General features: G+C 40.7%; 1 pseudogene; it reads right to left on the bottom strand.

Annotated features, from left to right (window-relative positions):
* Window positions 1-1,678: 1,678 nt before the first annotated feature.
* On the bottom strand, window positions 1,679-19,901 carry LOC126064384 (60S ribosomal protein L32-like; annotated as a pseudogene).
* Between the last annotated feature and the right edge of the window lie 929 nt (window positions 19,902-20,830).

A 20,830-nucleotide genomic window follows, 5' to 3' on the forward strand; every position in this document is an offset into this window, starting at 1 on the left:
GGTATTGGTTATTTTGCTTTAATATTAACTTTACTGCTATTGTTTACATCCTTTGCAAAATTATTTCTCATACTTGACTGTTCTTTTCCAGTTAAAAAAAAAAATCAGGTAATTCTTAGTGCCTAATTTATGTATTTTAAATCCATGTTCTATTTCCCTGTCCTCCTAATTGCAGGAAGAGGGGAACCCAGTTTACTAAACTTAGAGTCTTCTACGGTGCATTTCACTGGCTCCTCATGACTTGGAGGATCCGGCACATGCCCAGCAAACACACTTCCTCACATCAAAGTAACTTTCACATTTCCCTCCATTTTCTTCATTCATTCAGAGAGAGCTTTGAGTGCTGCCAAATTCAAAATGTGTTGCTAAGAGACAAACTTGCCCTGAGGATAAGGAGCAGGAATCAAAGGCAACTTGCTAACGGTTTTATTACTGACACATTTACAGACCTCAGAAGACATACGGTTGCTCTGCCTCTGTTTCCCCAAATGGTAATTATAACGATGAGTGCTCTGTGCAGTGATGCAATCCTATTCGTCCCCATTATGACAAGGCAACCACTCCCTACCTCCTGTCTTACCTCTGTCCAATCCATGCTGCATACCAATGGCAGATGAAATTCCATATAGCACACTGCCAATCATCCGTCTTCCATTGCTCACTCTAAAAGCCCACTAAGTTAAGGACCCACTCGAGCTATTTGTTGAGAGTCCTTTATGTTCTGGCTCTTTCTGCCTTATCTCTCTACACTTACAGAGCATATTCCTTGTACCTCAGCCACCTAGCTCACTAGCTAGCCCATGCCTTCCCATTCCAACATTTTGCTGCTCCCATTCTTGCTGGTTCAGAAAAAAGTCTTCTGATATGTCTTCCAGTTGGAATTTTCCCCATCATTAAAGCCTTCCTTGACACTTTGTCCCTAATCAGAACTAATCTCTCCCTCCCTTAATTCTGGTGAAGGTGTACTGTTTTCTAGGATTCCCACTTTCTTCACTGTGCTGGTTACAGTATTGGTGACCATGTCTTTATCCCCAGATAGTTTATTGAGCTACTTGATTATAGGCGTTGTGTCATTCCATACAATGGCTCACAAAAACAGATACCAAATTTTTTATTGAATAACAATGGTTAACATTTATTGTCTTATATCAGTTTCTGTGCTAAGTATATTATATGTGTTATCTTATTTATTCCTAATAACCCCCCAAAAATACTGTTATTAATCTCATTTTACAAATTAAGAAACTAGAGATCTAAAAGGTTATAATTAGCCCAGGGTCACAGTCACACAGCTGTTAAATTTATATGACTCTACTATTATCTAAAGGATGTTAAGGAGTCCATGTGGCTCAGTGGTTAAACACTCAGCTGCTAACCGATAGGTCAGAGGTTTGAACCCACCAGCCAGTCAGCTGGATAAAAGACCTGGCAATCTGCTCCTGTAAAGATTATAGCCTTCGAAACCCTATGAGGCACTTCTACTCTGTCCTATTGGGTTGCTATGAGTTGGAATTGACTCAGCAGCACACAACAACAAAGGATGTTTAGAGTTGTAAAACAGGATTTGAGAAAATCCTTAAAAATTCTCTTTTAAAAAATGATAAAAGTAACTTCAGCTTTTTTTTTTTTAAGTTTTTTTGGTTTTATTTAGCAAAAATAACACTTGCAAACAAACTGTCTATTCATTTTCTTTGCTGTGCAGCCTGGCATTGGGATTGGTGACTCTGATGGTCAGCTGGGCTGCTCTTTCCACAATGGCTTTGTGGTTCTTGGAAGAAATGCTGGAAGCAATCTCAGCACAGTAAGGTTTGTTGCAGACAGCAGCACTTTCAGTTCCTTGGCATTGTGGACTATGAACTTGTAGAAGCCACTGGGCAGCATGTGCTTTGTTTGGCATCAAGATCTGGCCCTTAACTCTTCTCCACACCTGTTGTCAGTGCCTCTGGGCCTTCACCAGTTATGCTTAACTTTGACATAACATTCTGATTGGTGACAATTGAACTTCTAGGTCCACTTTTTGATAATCTTGGGCTCCTCCAGGGGTCTGAAGGCAGACAGGCTACTAGCAGGAGGTGGCTGCTACTTCCAAAGGCAGCGCCAAGGAAGAGGAACCCCATTTCTAATTAATTTTCTTCTAGATAATCTCATTCACTTCTTCTGGGAGCGTATATGGTACACACTCTTCGGAGAATATTTAGATATTATTTTCAAAAATTTCAATGTGCATTCAATTTGAATCAGTTGGAATTTCTTTTAACAGTAAAAATTAGTCACTCAAACAAGATAGAAATTTAGCTTTCTCTTACGTAAAAGAAATCCAGAGGGATGCACTGGATGGTGGCTGTAAGTTGTCAGGAGACCAGGCCCTCAGTCTTGCTGCTCCCTTGCCCTTGACATGTCACTTCATGATCCAAGATGGCTGCTCAAGTCCTGCCAGCATGAAAGAGGAAGAGACAAAGAAAGGCATGCTCCTTCCTTAATAAGGGGATGTCTTAAAAGAATCAGGCAACACTTGAGCACATATCTCACTAGTTAAAACTAAGTCAAAATATTATACCTAGCTGCAAAGAGCCTGGGAAATGTACTCCTTTAACTAGCTCCACTGCTACCAAAAATAAATGTGAAATTATGTTATTAAAGAAGGAATAAACAGTGGATATTGAGAGTCAACTAGCAATCTCTTTCCAGAACTAACATAGAATTTCCACTTCTAGAAACTAGTTACACAGATATCAAAAATACACACATTAAATAAATTAAATTTTGTTCCTCCCAAATATGTGTTGGAATACAAACCTCTATACCTATAGGTGTAACCTAATCTAATGTAATGTAATCACTTTTTATAATGCAATCTAATGTAATGTAGCCAATCTATCAGTTGAAGTCATATGAGTGTAGAGTAGACCCTGAACTTAGTCACTTCTGAGTTATAAAAAGAGCAGATAAGACACGGGTGTGCACACCTGGGGGAAGATAAATGCCATATGAGGATCGGTAAGCAACCAAAGAACATTTAGGGTTTCTGACAAGGAACAGACATGGCTGAGACCCTGATTTGTACTTTTAGTGTTCAGAACTGTGAGAAAATAAATTCCAGTTCTTTAAAACCACCCCCTTGTGGTATTTGTGATAAAACAGCACTAATATAGGGTCGCTATGAGTCAGAATCAACTCGATGGTAACAAGTTTGGTTTTTTTTTCTTGAGGTAACTAAGAAAGATAGCTATTGCAAGGCTATTGAAAATAACCAAACATTAAAAATTCTCGAGGATTTGGATAAATTAATTATAGTAATCCTTTACAATGTGATAATGCTCTGTGTACAGACATGGCTCAAGTGTATAGTAAGTAAAAATGAAACTCATAAAACAGGGATCAGAAGATGACCTATTTTTATAATATAAAACCCAAAACCAAACCTGTTGCCGTTGAGTCAATTCCGAAAATACATATAATTTAAAATGTTCACATTTTACTTTATATACTTCTGTATTGTCTTTAATGTTTTCACCAATATGTATAACCTTTACAAGGATTCACTTTTAAGTTAAACTTTGATTTACCAAAAAGGCATCCTTAACCTTAGGGTCTTTTACAGCCCTCAGTACAATTTTCTTTGACATTCCTCCTGCTGCGGTCTCAGTTCTTAACTCAGAGCAGCAGCTTTGTAAGGCTTCCAACTTAAAACTGTTAGGGATTGTTTTTTATCTACTCTTTTTTTAGGGGAGTTACTCACAGGGTTGCTATGAGTCAGAATCAACTCAAAGGCAATGGGTTTGGTTTTCTGGTTAGGGGAGTTACTACTGAGGTTGACACTGACCCCTTATCCTGTAGGCTGCTCCAGACTGCTCCACACCTATCCTTTCAGACTTTTTCAAAGGAAACTCAAGAAAAGGTTCACAGTTTCATAATGGGCTTTCATTGTCAAAAATGTTTGGGAAATGCTAAGTTAAAAAGATATTTCTACAGGATATTTCAGTGCCTTTAACAGTGAAAGATTGCTGTGAATCTCCAAAAAAAAAAAAAAGAATATGTAAGAATACGCAGTGTTTAGAAAGCACATTACCAGAAAGAATGCTTCCTTATTTTTTTAAAAATAGACTTTCACATTGAATGGTGCTCAACCTTCACCAAACTGTTCCAGAGAAAAACTTGGGCAAATTACCCAACACACACAGGTCCTTCATGGTCCAACCGTTTCAATCATTCTTTTTTCTATCACCAGCTCACCACTCCTTTGCTCCACCTTAACAAATTTTTGGAGGTTTTCCAGACACACTAGTTAGCTCTTGTTCCTTCCTTCCCACCATTTTCACTTGGCCATTCCTACTTTTCCTTCAAACCTCTACTCAAAAGTTAGCCTCCCGTCCATCTTCTAATTCCCCACCTCCTCCTCTACACTCTTCCACAGTTTTGTTTACTTTGACCATAATACTTGCCAATCTCTATATAATATCAAATTAACTTATCAGCTTGCAACACTAGAATGCAAATCCCTTAAGGACAGAGGCTTGGTATTATTGGGTTTTGTACTTTCAGAGCCTAAAACAGTTCCTGAAATGTAGATGTCTCAAGACATACTTTCGAATGTATAAATAGATAAAATTGATAGTAAGACAATGTGCTTCTTTAGGATAAGGCATAAAGTACAGAAATTGATCAGTTAGTGAAAAATTATTTTTAGAAATAAGAAATTGAAGAGGTTTTTACATGACGTTTTCATGAGTGAAAGTACACTTTAAATGTTGTTTAAAATTTCAAATGGTTATCACGAAATAAAAAACATATCCTAGTTTGAGCTGAATCTTTATTTCTCATAAGTCTTGCTACATTTCCACATTAGGATGTTTTATTAGTCAAGGTTCTCTAGAGAAACAGAACGAGTAAGGTATGTGTGCGTGTGTGTGTGCATGTTTACATAGAGAGAGAGAGAGAATATTTTATGTTCATATAATATTAGCTAGAGAGAGGCTGATTTATTTTTAAGGAACTGGTTCTTGTGATTGAGGGGGCTGGCAAGTCCAAAATCCATAAACCCATAGGCCAGGTGACAGGTTGGTAACTCCAGCTGGATATCTATGCTACAGTCTTGAGGCAGAATCCTTCTCTCTCAGGAAACCTCAGTTTTTGCTCTTAAGGTCTTCAACTGATGGGATGAGGCCCACCCATATTGTAGAGGGTTATCTACCTTATTTAAACTCAGCTGATTTAAATGTTAATCGCATAGAAATATCTTCACAGCAACATCTAGACTAGAGGTCAGCCAATCAACTGGGCACCACAGGCTACCCAAGTTGACACATAAAATTAACCATCACAGATGTAAAACATTGACTTGTTACCATTGATGTAAATGTCCTGTCATCCAAAGTACAGGAATATTTATTGCTCCATGTAATTCATTTAAATCAGGGGTTCTCAGACTTCAGTATAATAATGATCGGGGACCCTTGTAATCTAGGTTCCAGCACTCCAGAATCTGATTATGTCAATCTCAGGCAAAATCCAGAAATGTGCATGGTTCATAAGCTGTGCCAGAAATTCTAACACTGGTGAATCACAGGACAGAATCTTACAAAACACTGATTTAAACTGTCAAGGTACTTTGCTTTTCCCTGACATTTATCAAACGTACCAAGAATCACGGGGATGACGCAGAGCAGGCAATATTTTGTTCTGTTATGCATAAGGCCACCATGAGTCGGAGCTGATTCGATAGCAACTAACAACAACAATAGCAGACTTGGGAACATAAAACAAGCCTGTGTATATGGTCCAAAACTAACTTGAAGTAGTCAACAATGATTCTAATGATAGAGAAATGCTAGCTGAGCTGACACACCATGTCCAAAATTGTAGACCCTAGGGACTACAATACTAGCCAAAAGATTATGTCCTTGAAAAGGGGGAATAATGGAAATTCTAACAGACCCTTATCTTACACCAAAATGAGCAGGTATTGCAACAATACAAATGACATGCTCTGCCAATAGCAGTCCCCTCCCATTCTAGGGCTCACTTTGAACATTTTGGTGTGTCCACTTGCTCACAAAACACCTGCGGCCCACTTCACAGGAGAGTGTTGGGAAACTGGGGGTCCATCGGGAGCTGTAGGGCTTTGAAAAGTCCCTCACCTGGAAGGTACAGCAGTCTGTACAAAGTTCCCCATCTGTAACTAAGCCAATTGATCAGAATCTTGCAAATGTTTAGGCGAAGTTGGTGAAAGCTCAGTACACTGGTATCTGGACCTGGATCTCAGTACTGAACAGATAAGTTAATGCTATCATTGAATCAACAGACAAGTCTGGGACTTATCTTAGCCATGTCTGTATTGGTGTGTGACCAAGTTATTTAACTTCTTGAAATCTCAGCAGCCTCATCTATAACACAGTGACAATAACTCCTATCTCACAGGGATTGTTGGTAGATGGAAAAATGCAGTGCACGAAAAACTGTTCATAAAATATTAGCTAATGCAATGGATAATGGTTGGACAATATGAGTAACGTAATTGAATTGCACGTGTAAAAGATGTTGAATTGACAAATGTTGTGTTATATATATATATAAAGCAATAAAAAATATATATATAAGCTAATGTAGATATACATTCACATGTATTTTCTTTGGCCATAGGTTGCACCCCTAGCCCTAAGCACCTGCTTCACAGTATGAGCTCTCAGGAGACCAGGTGACAGGCTGTGAATCTACCTGTATGACCCATCGCCATCATTGGCTGTTTCCTAAACAGCCTGTGCTGCTGATTGTGGGTGAATCAGGTTTCACAGCGGGCACTTTGAGCAACAGAAACCCTAGAGCTCATTCAGTGTGACCAGACATGGTCAGTTAATAAAAAATATTGGTCAAGTTGAGAAATCATTAAAAATGATGTACACATGCCTTAGATTTCTGTTGTAACTTATAATGCATAAATCACATCCATTCTCTAATCTTTGATGTAAGCTCAAGGTTTTGTTATTGTGGACTTTAAATGGGGCCACTTATGAGAGTTCATACTCTAATAATATACTCTTGCATGAACAACTCAATCCGCTAGGATTTCCAGTTTGGAATTCTTTAAAGCAGGGTAAGAATGTAAAGTCCCTTGTGAAACAATCTTCACCCCCAACCCTCTTAGAATTATCTTGCCCAAGTCCAACTCAACAGTATTTTTTTTTAGCAACTCAATCTTACTTTCCCAAACATTCAATTTGGGTTTCAAAGAATCAACAACTCTCGTTTTGCACTTAGGTTAAATCAGCTTATGAAACATTTAATTGAAGTATGTAATTACATAACAAATACAACTGGCATAAATACACAGGCAGCAACACATCTGACTCCTGGCAAGTATACAACTACACTGGTGGGAATGGAAGTACTGGATGAAATAGAGCAGTGTCTAGTTGGTATTCTTTGGGCTTCAGGCTTAGGGGCTGGAAAGCACTCGTTGATCTGCTGGTTAAAGGGAGATTAGTTAAGAGTTTATCATGCATCAACTTGTCTAATAAAGAAGCATAAAATACTAGCAAACAGAGACTTAGAATTGGTGTGGACCAAAAGGAGCCTTGTCCTGCCAGAGCCACTTTCAGGAATCGCTGTCACAGGGCATGCAGAGAGGAGAAAACAATGACAGGCCTCACGAAGAGAAAGGGCTATCGCAATCTCTGGGGCTCTCCCTTCCTCCCTCCCTCTCTTCCTTTCTTTTTACTATGATAAGTATATATATGGAGTCCCTGGGTGGTACAACCGGTTAACATGCTTGGCTACTAACCAAAAGGCTGGAGGTTGGAGTTCACTCAGAGGCATCTCAGAAGAAAGGCTTGGCAATCTACTTCTAAAAAATCAGCTGTTGACACACCTGGGGTCGATCTGAATCAGAATCAACTCAATGGCAACCGGGTACTGGTATCTGTACTGGTATAAGGACACCAGTCATTGAATTAGGGCCCACCCTAGTATGACCTCTTCTTAACTTGATTACACCTGCAAAGACCCAGTTTCCAAATAAGGTCACATTTACAGGTACTGGGCATTAAGACTTGAGCATATCTTTTGGGGGGACCCAATTCAACCCAGCAGATGCCTTATGACAACAGTAGCAGCAATTAATAGTTATAAAGTTTTTCTCATGGTCAGGCACTATTCTGAGTGCTCTATAGACATTATCTTATCTCTGGTTTACAATAACTATGAGGATATCTCCCCATTCCACAAATAAGCCCCATTAGCCCCGTTTCACAAAGAAACTGACTTTCAGGAGGTTAAAATTTTACTCACGAACACAGAGCTGGTAAATAGCAGAGCTTGAATTCAAACCCAGGTCTGTCTTACACCAAAGCGAATGTCTTTAGTCATATCACAGAAAAAGGAAGGGAGAAGGGGAATCTTCTTGGCTGTGGTGATTTAAAGGCGCATGTTGCGGTTTTAACAACGACAGTTGTAAATACATAAATGACATCCTGGAAGGCACACTTGGAAGCTTAAACTTCCAAATCAACAGTACAGATGATGCAAAAAAGCTTTACAGTGTCTTGGATATGACAACAGTCAGTAGCATTTTCCTGGTGAGGAAATCTGGAATAATCTGTTAGTGATGATGATGATGACTATGATGATGAGGGCTATGAAGATGTGAGAAGAGTAGGAAGAGGTGGGGCACTGCTTCAATATTAGGCAGACAGCCCTTCTAACTTACTATCATTTTTTTTTTAGTTCTGCCTGAGAAAATACCACTATAAAATACTGCCCTGAAGAATCACCTATGTGGCAGGCCAAACCTTGACCATTTAGTATTTAAAAATATACAGTATATCTCTCCCACTGTACTTAACAGAGTGAACTCTTACCCTGATGCCACACCAATGGCAGGCTAAAATGCTTTGGAAAATAGCCCTTTTTAAAGAAATTCACATACATATCATATACACCTTCTCCTCACTTATTATCTTGTTATCCAACATTTCACATTTATGACAATAGTAAAAAATCTACCATCCAACTATTTTGCACATTAACAACGTACATCTGGAGTAACAAACGCTGAGGTGTGAGGTGAGAGTAACACTAGCATGATTCTAAGTAGTTTGGCAGTTATGTAATGATGTAATTTGGCAGCTATGTAATGATGTAGCCATCCTTCATTTTGTGATCTGATGTGGTCATCCTCCATTTTCACATAAAGATCTGGTCTTTGGAACCTAACCACATCAGTAAATGAGGAGAGGATGTATTTGCTTTCTCCAACCATTCTGGTGGGATTGGGAGAGATGTTAACATTAGCATTCCTTCTTTAGCAATAAGACTTGCTCAAAGTCACAAAGCTCTCTATAGATATTAGAACCAATTTGTTTTCCATATGTACTTAGAAATAAGACAAGATGACACAGCAGGGAGAAAAATAGACACAAACTGAATATTGTCTGCCGATATTCCTCAAAACAAAAACCAGCCTTGAATAATCAAGAGATTATCATATTAATATTTCAAGATGCTTGGTTGAAAGGCATTTCATAGAAATTGAAAGTCTTTTCATCCATTCACCAAATACATATCTCCAGAACACCTACTAAGAGCCACCCAAAGTGGGAGGGCACCAGGCAGACCAAAAACCCATTCTAACCCATGGCAGCCTCATGTGGGTTCAAAGCATTTAACTTTTAGTTAGTAAGCCAAGCATAAACTATTTTCATCACCCAGGGACTTCACAGTGATAAACAGAAATATAAGATCCCTACCCATGATCTCTTAGCTGTCTGTTATGCACTTTCCAGCACTGAGTGGCCAAATTCTCTAAAGCAGGGTTTATTAAACCATTTCCATGACCCCTAGCCAGTCCATGGGTGGTGGCCTGCAACACATCCACAAACCTCCTGAAAGTACAGAAAGAGCTTTGGTTATTGTGTGCTTATTTTTCTAACAAATGAATTCATAGCTTCTATTTAGTTCTCAAAAGGGTTCATGACCCCAAAAAGTTAAGAACCAACTGGAAAAAATCATGATTGAAATCAAGGGATATACAAGGATCTAGAGCTTGGGTGGTGCAAGCAGTTTGAGATTGGTTGCTAACCAAAAGGAACCCACCCAGCAGCTCCACAGAAGAAAAGTCCTGGCGATCTGCTTCCGTAAAGATTACAGTCAAGAAAGCCCTGTGGAACAGTTCTACTCTGTCACACATGGGGTCACCCTGAGTCAGGGGCCAACTTGACAACCACCAGCAACAACATTCCCAGTGAAAGGCCAACTCTGCCCACTGCCACTCCATCTCCCCATCAAACTCTGGTCACATTTTGTCTGACAAATCTCCAATAGCCACTAAGGTATAATGGTGTAATATTTGCCTTGTAATCTCCGAAGTATATATAAATAAGAGTTAATGGTATGGTCATTATTACTCAATTTCTAGGTTGTCTTTTCCAACTGTTTCAGAGAAAGACAAATATTTAATGACCAGCCACTGTGTTCCAAGGACTTTAGTGTGCAATGCTGGTCATTTATGAAGTGAGGAAAAGAGGGACTCAGCACTCTAGCTACCGCGTTGTCCAATTAGTTTAATGTTTTCCATTTCTTTTTTTTTTTTTTTTTCCTTCTATCCTACCTCCCTGCATTTATTTTTTAAGGATTCACATACACTAGAAAATTTTAGGCCTCCGAGGGATTTTTAAGTGGTTATTAATTCTGTATATTTTAAAATGATATCAGTGCATCCTGGAGCTAAATGGGACCAAGTGGTTATTATGAAGATAATAAATAAATAAAGACATTCCCGCTGAGCTAAGAATAGACACGTAGGTCTATGAACGTAGGGACACGCAGGGAACGTAGACACGTAGGGAAATGAATGTTTTTCATCACCCTGGGTATAGTGTACAGGCTGCATCCTTAATTGTACAACAGTGACAAGATTTCATTCCCTTCTTTTATTTAATATATACCACAGTGAAAAATCTTCTTAAGAATTTAAGCAAGCACTGTCAGATAACAGCCATCTTTGAAGACTGACACTCAAATAAACACACATGCACATAGACAAATACGTTCTGCTTTCTCCAGCTTACATTTCAGGGCTGTTTCTCCTATAAATATGACTTATTTCTATAAATAATTGCACTTATTTTGACTAGTCTGGCTTTTAAAGACAGTTTAGTTATAGTCATTACAACAGCATTTGGAAATGGTCTATTTGTTCCCTTTATCCCAGCACACACACTATCAATTCATCTTGTGGTTTTGAAAGAAGCTCCACAGGAATCCTCTGTTTTCAAAGTCAGGCAAGCGTGTAATATCTCTAGGTTTTTCTAGATTTAAAGCAAAGTATATGGAGAGAAAGTGCTCCTGCCTTCCGTCGCTGTTAAATTCAAAGGAAACGCAGTTGTTTGGCTTTGCACAACGCGAACATCTTGCTGCTGACAGCTCTAGTAATAGTTGCTTGGCTAGCAGCAAGAGCCTCAGAATGTGTAAATCAAATTCTATTTGCTTACAGAGGAAGTAAATCAAAGGCTGTTTTTGTTGGTTTTTGAGCCCAGCACATGGTCCTGGCCACAAATGGAATTTGACACTCAATCCATCCCTACCACTTACTTGAGGGATATAAGTCTGTCGATAAGCTTAAAAGTAGCTAAGAAGTTCACTCAAGCAATGGTCTGCCCAGTCCAAACTTATGATACATTTGCTTAAGTTCTCTAAACAGACTCTCCTATTTTTTGTTTATAAGTAATTTCCCTTCACATCAGATTCCAATTCACTGCATTATCTCAAAAACAGCCTAAACTTCAGTTTCCCTCTTTGTGGGGTAAAGAATTTAGCTTCACCCAAAGTAAGGTGGCCTTTGTACTTGGGTCCTAAAAAATATCCCTTGGGATAATCAGGGTGCCTTGGTCTAGGACTTCCAGGCCACAACAGAGGATTTGTGCTAATGAATGAGGGCTGGCCATACCAGAAAAGACTGACCTAGGAGGCCAATATCAACTAGCCTCAGGAGGCATGATTTAGCCTATCTTGTAAGACTAGCTGGTTAATAAAATCTCACAATGCGAAGGCTCAGAGAGCTTCCTGGTTGGTGAAAGACATCCACACGTCTGAGAGGGTAGTGGATTCTTTGGGACATGGAAGTTTCGCGTTGGGAACCCTCCCAGACCTCATTCTTGCATCTCTTCGCTATAATAAATCTATAATCATAAGTATAGTACTTTCCATGAGCTCTGTGAGTAGTCCCAATGAATTCCCGAACCCAAAGGAGAGGGGGAGCCAACAAGTGAAAGCGAGGGCATCATGTGGACTCCCAAACTTGGGGCTGGCATCTGCCCATTTGGCAGTCTAAAGGACGATGTCTCCTCACCCTGTATGATCAGCCCTAGTTCCAGGTAGCTAGGGTCAGAAAGACAGTGTGTGGTGTAGTTGGCTGCTATCACAAATTACTGAGAAGTGTGAAAGTGGGGACCGGATCAATCTTCATATTTGGGGGATTGGCTTAATGCTGATTCTTATCCATGAAGTTATCCATAAACTTTCTCAATCATAAAACAGTTCCAATTCAAATCTAAGCTAAAAATATAAGGCTGTCTGGAAGAAGCTCAGCTGGGATGCCTCTTTTTTTTTTTTTTTTCCTGTTGCTGATACCCCGGCTCTTTGAGGAGGAAGCAGATGCTCTGTGTTCCTTCACGATGACTGACTGCAAGATTTCTGTGCAGATTGTATTTCTACGAACCAGGCTAGCCACTTACAAATACGAAAGGGGAATTGGATTCTTTAAGCCAGGTGGAAACTTACTTAGGGACAGTAAAGATTTTGTTTCTGTGATTGCATTAAATACACACAAACAGGGAAATGTTTCTAAGTAGTGCAGCCTAATGGTTAAGCGTGCAGGTTTTGCTGCCAAACAGGATGGGTTCAAATTTCATCTCTGTCACTAGCTGGCTGTGTGGCCTTGGGCAAGTTACTAAACCTTGGGATGCAACAGTTTTCTCTTTTGTAATGTGAAGCTAACGATGGTATCTCTCTCACAGGGAAGTGTGAGAATTAAATTACATGATCTATAACCTCACCCTTTGGAAATTCAAAATTCACTGGCTTCATTACACAGAGCTTCAGATCTTATCTGGCTTTGGCCCATTCAAAGTGGGGTGGGGAGGACTTCTTACACCCAGGGAAACCATCCATCCAGGCATTTCCCTAAACTGAAACAAGTCTCTCCTAAAAAGGAATTCTGCTTTTAGCTTTAAAATTAAACAAGCACAGGGCCTAGCCCCCACTCAGTTCTCAGCAACTGTGAACGGAGTCTGAATCTGTAGCTTGCCCATTTTCATTTCCTCAAATTCTTGGTCCAAAATCTTTCTTACTATTATTCAGAGAGTCAGTTGACTGGACACCTACCTGCCTGTACTTTTACCCCTTGGGGAGATGCTCTTTTTACTGTCCCAGAACTTTTACTAATCATGATATCTCTTTTTTATTTTGGTTTTTCTGTTTCCTGCAGTCTCTACTGTCAGGAATCATAGAAGCAGAGAGAAGGAAGAGAAGAGGATAGGAGTAGCAATCAGTTACTCGCACTGCTGATGAGCAGTGTGACACCCAGGTCATCAGGCAGCTACTCTATGGCTCTAATATCCAAACCATATGCAATCCTTCAAAAGGCCCAACTTTCATGGCCAATATTCTTGTCTACCTTATTCATATAAGAATTCATATGATAAACCTTTTGCTCCTTGAGATAGCATGATCGAGTCTCTTTTCCCCCAAAATAAAAGAACTTACTTCACATGCTTCCCATTGGATGGACATTTTGTCCTTCTCACATTCACAACTGAGTTTCACAGAGAAGCAGGCCACATCTGCCCTTCTGCATCCATCATATGTCTTCCTCACAATGTAGCAGGAGACCATGGAGTTGTCTTCAATTCTGAGCTCACATCTGGGCTTCTATTGTAGGACCAGCAGAGAATTCCATTGGTCTACATCCCTTCTTAGAACCCACTATTTCCCAATTATGTCTCCATGAGAAAACAAGCATCAAAATGGAAAGAGTCCTGAGCAAAGATAAGTATTATGGTCCCTGGGAGAATCCTCTGGTCCTGGGAATGTGGCCCTTCTAAGTCCCAAGGAACTGTCCCGAGGGAGAATCACCAGAAAATGTCCTGAGATGCCTCAGATCACAGAAGTCTCCAAACCTTGTGGACATGATCCTACCCTATTGTTGGGCTGCAAGAAGGAGTGGGCTTGACTTTAATTCATCGAACATTTGTCCTTTACAGCCATTAGCCACAGCTTTCTGAGCCTTAAACCAAATTCTCTGTGTTAGTCTTAGGACATGTCTCCGAGACCCCACAACCTACTAGCTTACTGTGATTCAGAGTCCATGGTTGTCTTTGTGTACCTGGGCTCCTCCACGTCTCTCATCTCAACTTTAGAAGGGGATGATATTCCACTTGCTTCACATTCTCAGTATCCATCAGCAGGCAATCCTTCAACTCCTCTAACCCAGTTTAGCACCTAGAACCATTAGAACCAAAACATTCACGTCATTGTACTAGGAACCAGAAGATCTGGGTTTTAGTCTTGAACCTATTCTTACGTGATCTTGGCAATAGACCTGATTTCACCTCCTAAACTCCACTGGTACTCCCTATTTTGTATACTCACCATTTTGATATGAGAGAGAATGGACACAAAAAGCATTTTGCAAACCATAAATTTCTACACAAATTCAAGAAATTATTAAAACTTAAGCATACCTGTTGGAGTTTCCTTTTTGAGACTGACAGCTCTTCCTATTGATTATTCTGTCCATAACAACAGACTGGAAGTGGCCTTACTGCTTCTATGAGAGTGAATCTATTTTTCTGCAAGTGCTGTTTCCTTCTCATTTATTGATTTGCATCAAATACCACTTAACGGCTTAAATGTTTATATTATGTGTACTTTTCTAATAGCTTAATTCCCACAAAATAAAAAGGTACATTATCTCTTACTGCAGAAAGAGTCCTCCTTTTCCAAGCCATTTGTGTTTCCATTTCCCCAAGACAGAATTTACATAAATGGATTAGTGGCACAGAAACAAAATACAGTCCTTGGAGCTGAAAATGTGACTGGAAAAGGAGCTTGTTTTCTGAAACTATCTGGATCTTTTCACTCACAATAGTTTTTCCAAAGTCTAAATTGATAGAGTAGTACTTGATAACCAAGGCAGCTGAAATGACAGAGAGTTATCATTTCCCCTAAGGGGAAAAGAAGGCAAGATTTCTGATTCCATTTGGATGATTGTCCAAAACTTTAAGTATTGGGCCCATTTTCTACCAGGGGAGGCCGATGACAATAATCAACAATTGTTTTCATAGAGAGGAGCTAAAGAAACTTTGTAAAATTTTTTTCAAAACTATTTTTTCGTAGTGTATTGGTTTCCTAGGACCTGCTGTAACAAATCACCACAGCTTGGTGGCTTAAGATTCTCCCACGTGTCTGTCAGTTTGTGGCTTAAGACAACAGAAATTTATTCTCTCCCACTTCTGGAGGCCAAAAGACCCAAATCTAGCAGAGCTATACTCTGAGGGCTCTTGGGGTGGCTCCGTTCCTCACCTCTTCTGATTCCTGGTGGCTACCCCAGAATTCCTGGGCTTTGCGGCTGCAAAATTCCGATCTCTGCCTTCATCTTCTCACCGCCTTCTCCACTGCGTGTCTGTGTGTTTTCCTCTCCCCTCTTGAATGTCCCTCTGCCTCTGTCTTATAAAGACATGTGTGATGGCCTTTCGGGCTGGTTGGGATACAAGGAGCCCTGGTAGTGCAGCGGTTAAGTGATCAACTGCTAACAGAAAGGTTGGCAGTTCCAAACCACCAGCGGCTCCTGGGGAGATAGATATGGCAGTCTGCTTCCATAGAGATTCACAGCCTTGGAATCCCCGTGGGGTCCCTATGAGTTGGAACCAACTCGACAGTAGTGGGTGGGATAATACGAGGTAATCTCCTCATCTCAAAAGCCTTAACTTAATCACATCTGCAAAAATCCTATTTTCAAATAAGGTCACATTCACCGGTTCCAGGGATTTGACATGGAAATATATTGGCTATTGTTCAGCCCTCCACACATGGGTAGAGAAAAGATACTTTCAATACCTTTTTTTCTAGATCATTAGTTTTCAAGATAATTTTTTAAAAGCCTTGGAGTATTGACATGACATAGCAGGAATTGCAGAGGAAAGTAAGATGTAGCTGAGTCTTGAGGCTCCTTTCTTCCCCATTATCATTACCAGTTGCCTTCAAGTCAATTCCAACTCACGGCAACCCCATGTGTATCAGAGTAGAACTGTGCTCCATAGGGTTTGCGATGGGTGATGTTTCCGAAGTAGATCGCCAAGCCTTTCTTCTGAGGTGCCTCTGGGTGGACTGAAACCTCCAACATTTTGGTTAGCAGCTAAGGGCGCTAACTCATGATCTAGAATAGCCCCACTTTTCTCTGTTTTAGAGAATAAGGTCCTGCTACAAATGTCATTGAAAAGAAAGATTCGGGGGGTCATGAACAAGGCTGAAAACTCCTGCTCAAGATCAGTGATTCTCAAAATGCTTTTCTGGCTCTAGACAATTCACCTGGGGACCTTTCTTAAAAGGACACACACTCCCAGCCTGGGAGATTCTGGGGTAGAGCCTTGAGATCTGCATTTTAAGAGGTACCGAGGTGATTTCATCTTGCTGCCAGGTTTAGATACCACATGTTGTTGTGTGCCATCAAGTTGATTCCGAATCATAGTGACCCCAGAAGATGAGTAGAACTGCCCCATAAGGTTTTCTAGGCTGTAATCTTTACAGGAGGAGTTCACCAGGTCTTTTCTCCCCAGGAGCTGCTAGTGGTTCCAACTGCTCTCTTCTTACCTGAAGAACAGCTCTCTTCTTACCTGAGGATCTTGGTGGCTTTCATGGTTCTCCCCTAGTCCTGCATGAGCAAAGAGCTCCTACAGAATTCCTCCATCTTGTCCTTATCTTTTCTCTCATTCCCACCCTCTTCTGCCCCCACTACTTTATACAGAAACATACTTCCAAAGTAGCACATGAAAGGTCTAAAGGACTAAATTAGGGATGCTGGGGAGAAACTATTCCTGTCCCTGCCGCCACCCCATCCCAACTTTTTATATCTTTGTCTGTTATTTCTGTCTACTATGCCCTGGGCTCCATTACAGAACATGACATTTTTCAGCAGAAAGAAATTGTGCCTAAGATACACCTGCCATGTTTATGTCTGTCAACTTAGCTTTCTATTTGGACCGTTAAGGAACATTCATTAAAGAATGAACAACTGTTCTAATTAGCAGTAAGCTGTTTGGAGACAGAGATGTCTTCTTCCTCCTTGGCTTTGACAATAAAGCAAAGGCACCAGGCCATTGGAAATGGCTCTTTTCTGGGGCAAATAGAACTTCTGGTCATTTTGTGGCACAGTGGACAAAGCTTGGCATTTGAAACACAAAGATATGATGAGTTCAGATCCTCACCTTTTCATTCACTAATTGTGTAACCTTAGGCAAGTGTTTTTCCTCTCTGAACTTCCACGTCATCTGTAACACGAGTATAAAAATAACACTGAGCTCAGAAGGATTATTGTGAGCATTAAACTATTCACTGAGACACAGAACTACCATGTATCTGGCACATAGTAGGGTAATGTTAATAAACATGAACGCTCTCCCCTCCCAATTTATTTCATTTCATTAAGTAGGATTAAAAAAACTCATTGCCGTCGAGTCAATTCGGGCTCATAGCGACCTTATAGGACAGAATAGAACTGCCCCATAGAGTTTCCAAGGAGCACCTGATGGATTCGAACTGCTGACCTGTTGGTTAGCAGCCATAGCACTTAACCACTACACCACCAGGGTTTCCTCAAATAGGACAAAACAAAAAACCAAGCCAGTTGCCATCAAGTTGATTCCAACTCAAATAGGAAAACGCAGTGTTAGAGTGTGTGGAAGTATGGTATGCTACACCTAATGATACAAGACATGATTTTACATGGTCGTTGGTGGTAGTGGTTGTTGCTGTTGAGTCAATTTCTACTCCTGGCAACCCCACCTATGCAGAATAGAACTGTTCCATAGGGCTTTCAAGGGTGTGACTTTTCAGAAGCAGATCGACAGGACTGTCTCCAGAGGAGCCTCTGGGTAGGTTCAAACCACCAGCCTTTTGGCCAGTAGTCGAACACACAACCATTTGCACCACCCAGGGACTCCTTTTTATGTAGTACATGTATTTATTTTTATATGCATTATTAAATAATACTAGCCCTTCAAACCCATAGTTTCACAGGAAACTTTGCTTAGGGCAAAACTAAATATGTAAGTTAAAAAACAAGTCAGTCAATTAAAGGGAAAATATTAAGTTGATAATATTACAGGCAGTGCACAGATATAAAACATTGTAAAGGTGGTACATGAATGATTGAATTTGGGGCAACATTGAGATATATATACAAGTGTCTGCTCTCAATGTTTACTGAATATAAATATTTTTCTGAATGGTCCAAAAGGGGCTGCAGAAGCAAAAGGTGGAAGCTACAGAAATAACGATTTCCTATTTTTATGGAAGAACTTTCCAAGAGAGCTGAACAAAGATGGAATAGACCAAGTAAGTACTCTGCTACTGGAGACATTCAAGCAGACGTTGTTGTTATTGTTAGCTGCTGTTGAGTCAGCCCCGACTCATGGTGACCCCATGTACAATGGAAGGAAATGCTGCCTGGTCCTATACCATTCCTGTGATAGGTTGTGGATCAGACCATTGTGATCCATAGGATTTTCATTGGGTAAGTTTTGGAAGTAGATTACCAGGTCTTTCTTCCTAGTCCTTCTTAGTCTGAAAGCTCTGCCGAAACCTGTTCAGCATTATAACAACCCGCAAACTTTCACTGAGGGATAGGCAGTGGCTGTGCATGCCAGGAATCGAACCTGGGTCTCTTGCATGGAAGGCAAGAATTCTACTGCTAAACCGTCATTGTCCCCCAAACAGACATTAGCAGACGTGGTTGCAGAAATGACACGGTGGGGATTCAGGCTTCAGATGGATGATAAGACTGTGTGCCAGTTAAAGTCCATTTGGACCACATGAGGCTATGTGCCTATGATTAGAAGGGCTTCTGTTGGTGAAGCTTACCCATCATAGCAAACCCATTTAATAACATTCCTGGGAAAAGGTAGTATTCTTCAGTAGTTGAGAGCTTGGAAGTTCTCTGCTGGGCCCCAGAGTCACCTGACTAAGTTTACACGACCTGCCTTGGTCTCTGTGAATGGAGATTTCCATCGCATTTCACAGGGTTTGCACTTTCTACTCACTGAGTGCTTTCTTTGGGCATATAGTCCGGATCCTCCACTGCCGTGATTTCCTTTGGGTATGAACGAAAGGCACAGAGTAATTAAAGCCCACACGCGCCAGCTCATCTGACTGACTGATGTGCTCTCCCCTCTGATTGGGGCTGATTTGAATAAGAATGCCAAGCAGGCAGAGCCAAGAGAAAGCCAAGTCATAAATTCACAAAAGAAAATGTCAGACCAGGGCTGTGTTGACACCCCCAGCCCAGCTCCTCCACCCCTCCCCCCAGTGAGTACGCATCCTCAAATGGAAGACTTGTGTGTGCAGTGCCTGGGATTCCACAGTGAGCCTCTTCGGAAAAAGATCCAACCTTCTGGCCTGACTACCTGGTTGCCTCTACTCTTGACTAAAATCCCTTTAATACATAATATAGTCCTTATAAAGCAAGCGTCCCCGGGAAAGGAAGCACCACGTCTGAAATTCAGGCTGACATGAAGTGACCCATCTGACCACAGAGATAGACAGCTGCCTTCCAGTCAACTCTGACTCATGTCCACCTTATGTACAACAGAAAGAAATGTTGCCTGGTCCAGTGTCATCTTTACGATCACCGGCATGTTCGAGTCCATCATTACATCTATTGTGCCCTCGTCCTCGCCCTCACTGGCCCTTAACTTTGCCAAACATGAGGTCCTCCTGCTGCGATTGATGCCTCCTGATGATGTGTCCAAAGCAAGCAAGGCAGACAATATTCTGTTGTGATCCACAGGGTTTTCACTGGCTGATTTTCAGAAGTAGATCACTAAGCCTTTCTTCCTAGTCTATCTCACTCTGGAAGCTCTGTTGAAACCTGTCCACCATGGGTGACCCTGCTGGTATTTGAAATACCGGCTATATAGCTTCCAGCATCATAGCAATACGCAAGCCGACACAGTACAAAAACTGACGCATGGGTGGTGGATGACCGCAGGTTATAGAATCACAGATTTAGGAACATTACTGCTACTGCTGATACTAATAATAGCACATATCAGGCCCTGTCCTAAGGGATGCTTCATAGGCAATGGCCTCTTCTCACAGCAACACAGGGATGTCATTATTCCCATTTTACAAGCGGGGAAAGTCAGACTTAGGGAAGACAAGGGGCTTGTCCAAGGTCACATACCTGAAGATTCTAAATCTGACCGTCTGGCTCCAAAACCATATTTTAAACTAGGAAAGAAACTTAATGATAATCTAGACCAGCCCTTTTTTTAAAAAAAGAAGGAGAAATTGAGAAAAAGAAAGTAGAAGTGAACTTATCCATAGTTATTTAGCCAGTAAGTGGGTTTGTTGAGCCCAAATTCCAGGCTCCTTTTAAGGAACAAACTGCACTGGGGTGAAGGGAAAGGAGTGAAGGGTTCTGGGTGCCTGAAGTTTTGGAGGACAAAAAAAGTGAAGCTGAAAGCAATGAACACATATTTATCTCCTTGGCAGGTTTTCCAGGTGCCGCTGCAGTGTCCTAGAGCTAGACTTAGCCAGTAAGCCAATTGCTGGTAAGTAAGTG

The sequence above is a fragment of the Elephas maximus genome, chromosome 20 (assembly GCF_024166365.1).
Source record: "Elephas maximus indicus isolate mEleMax1 chromosome 20, mEleMax1 primary haplotype, whole genome shotgun sequence".
Taxonomy (NCBI): domain Eukaryota; kingdom Metazoa; phylum Chordata; class Mammalia; order Proboscidea; family Elephantidae; genus Elephas; species Elephas maximus.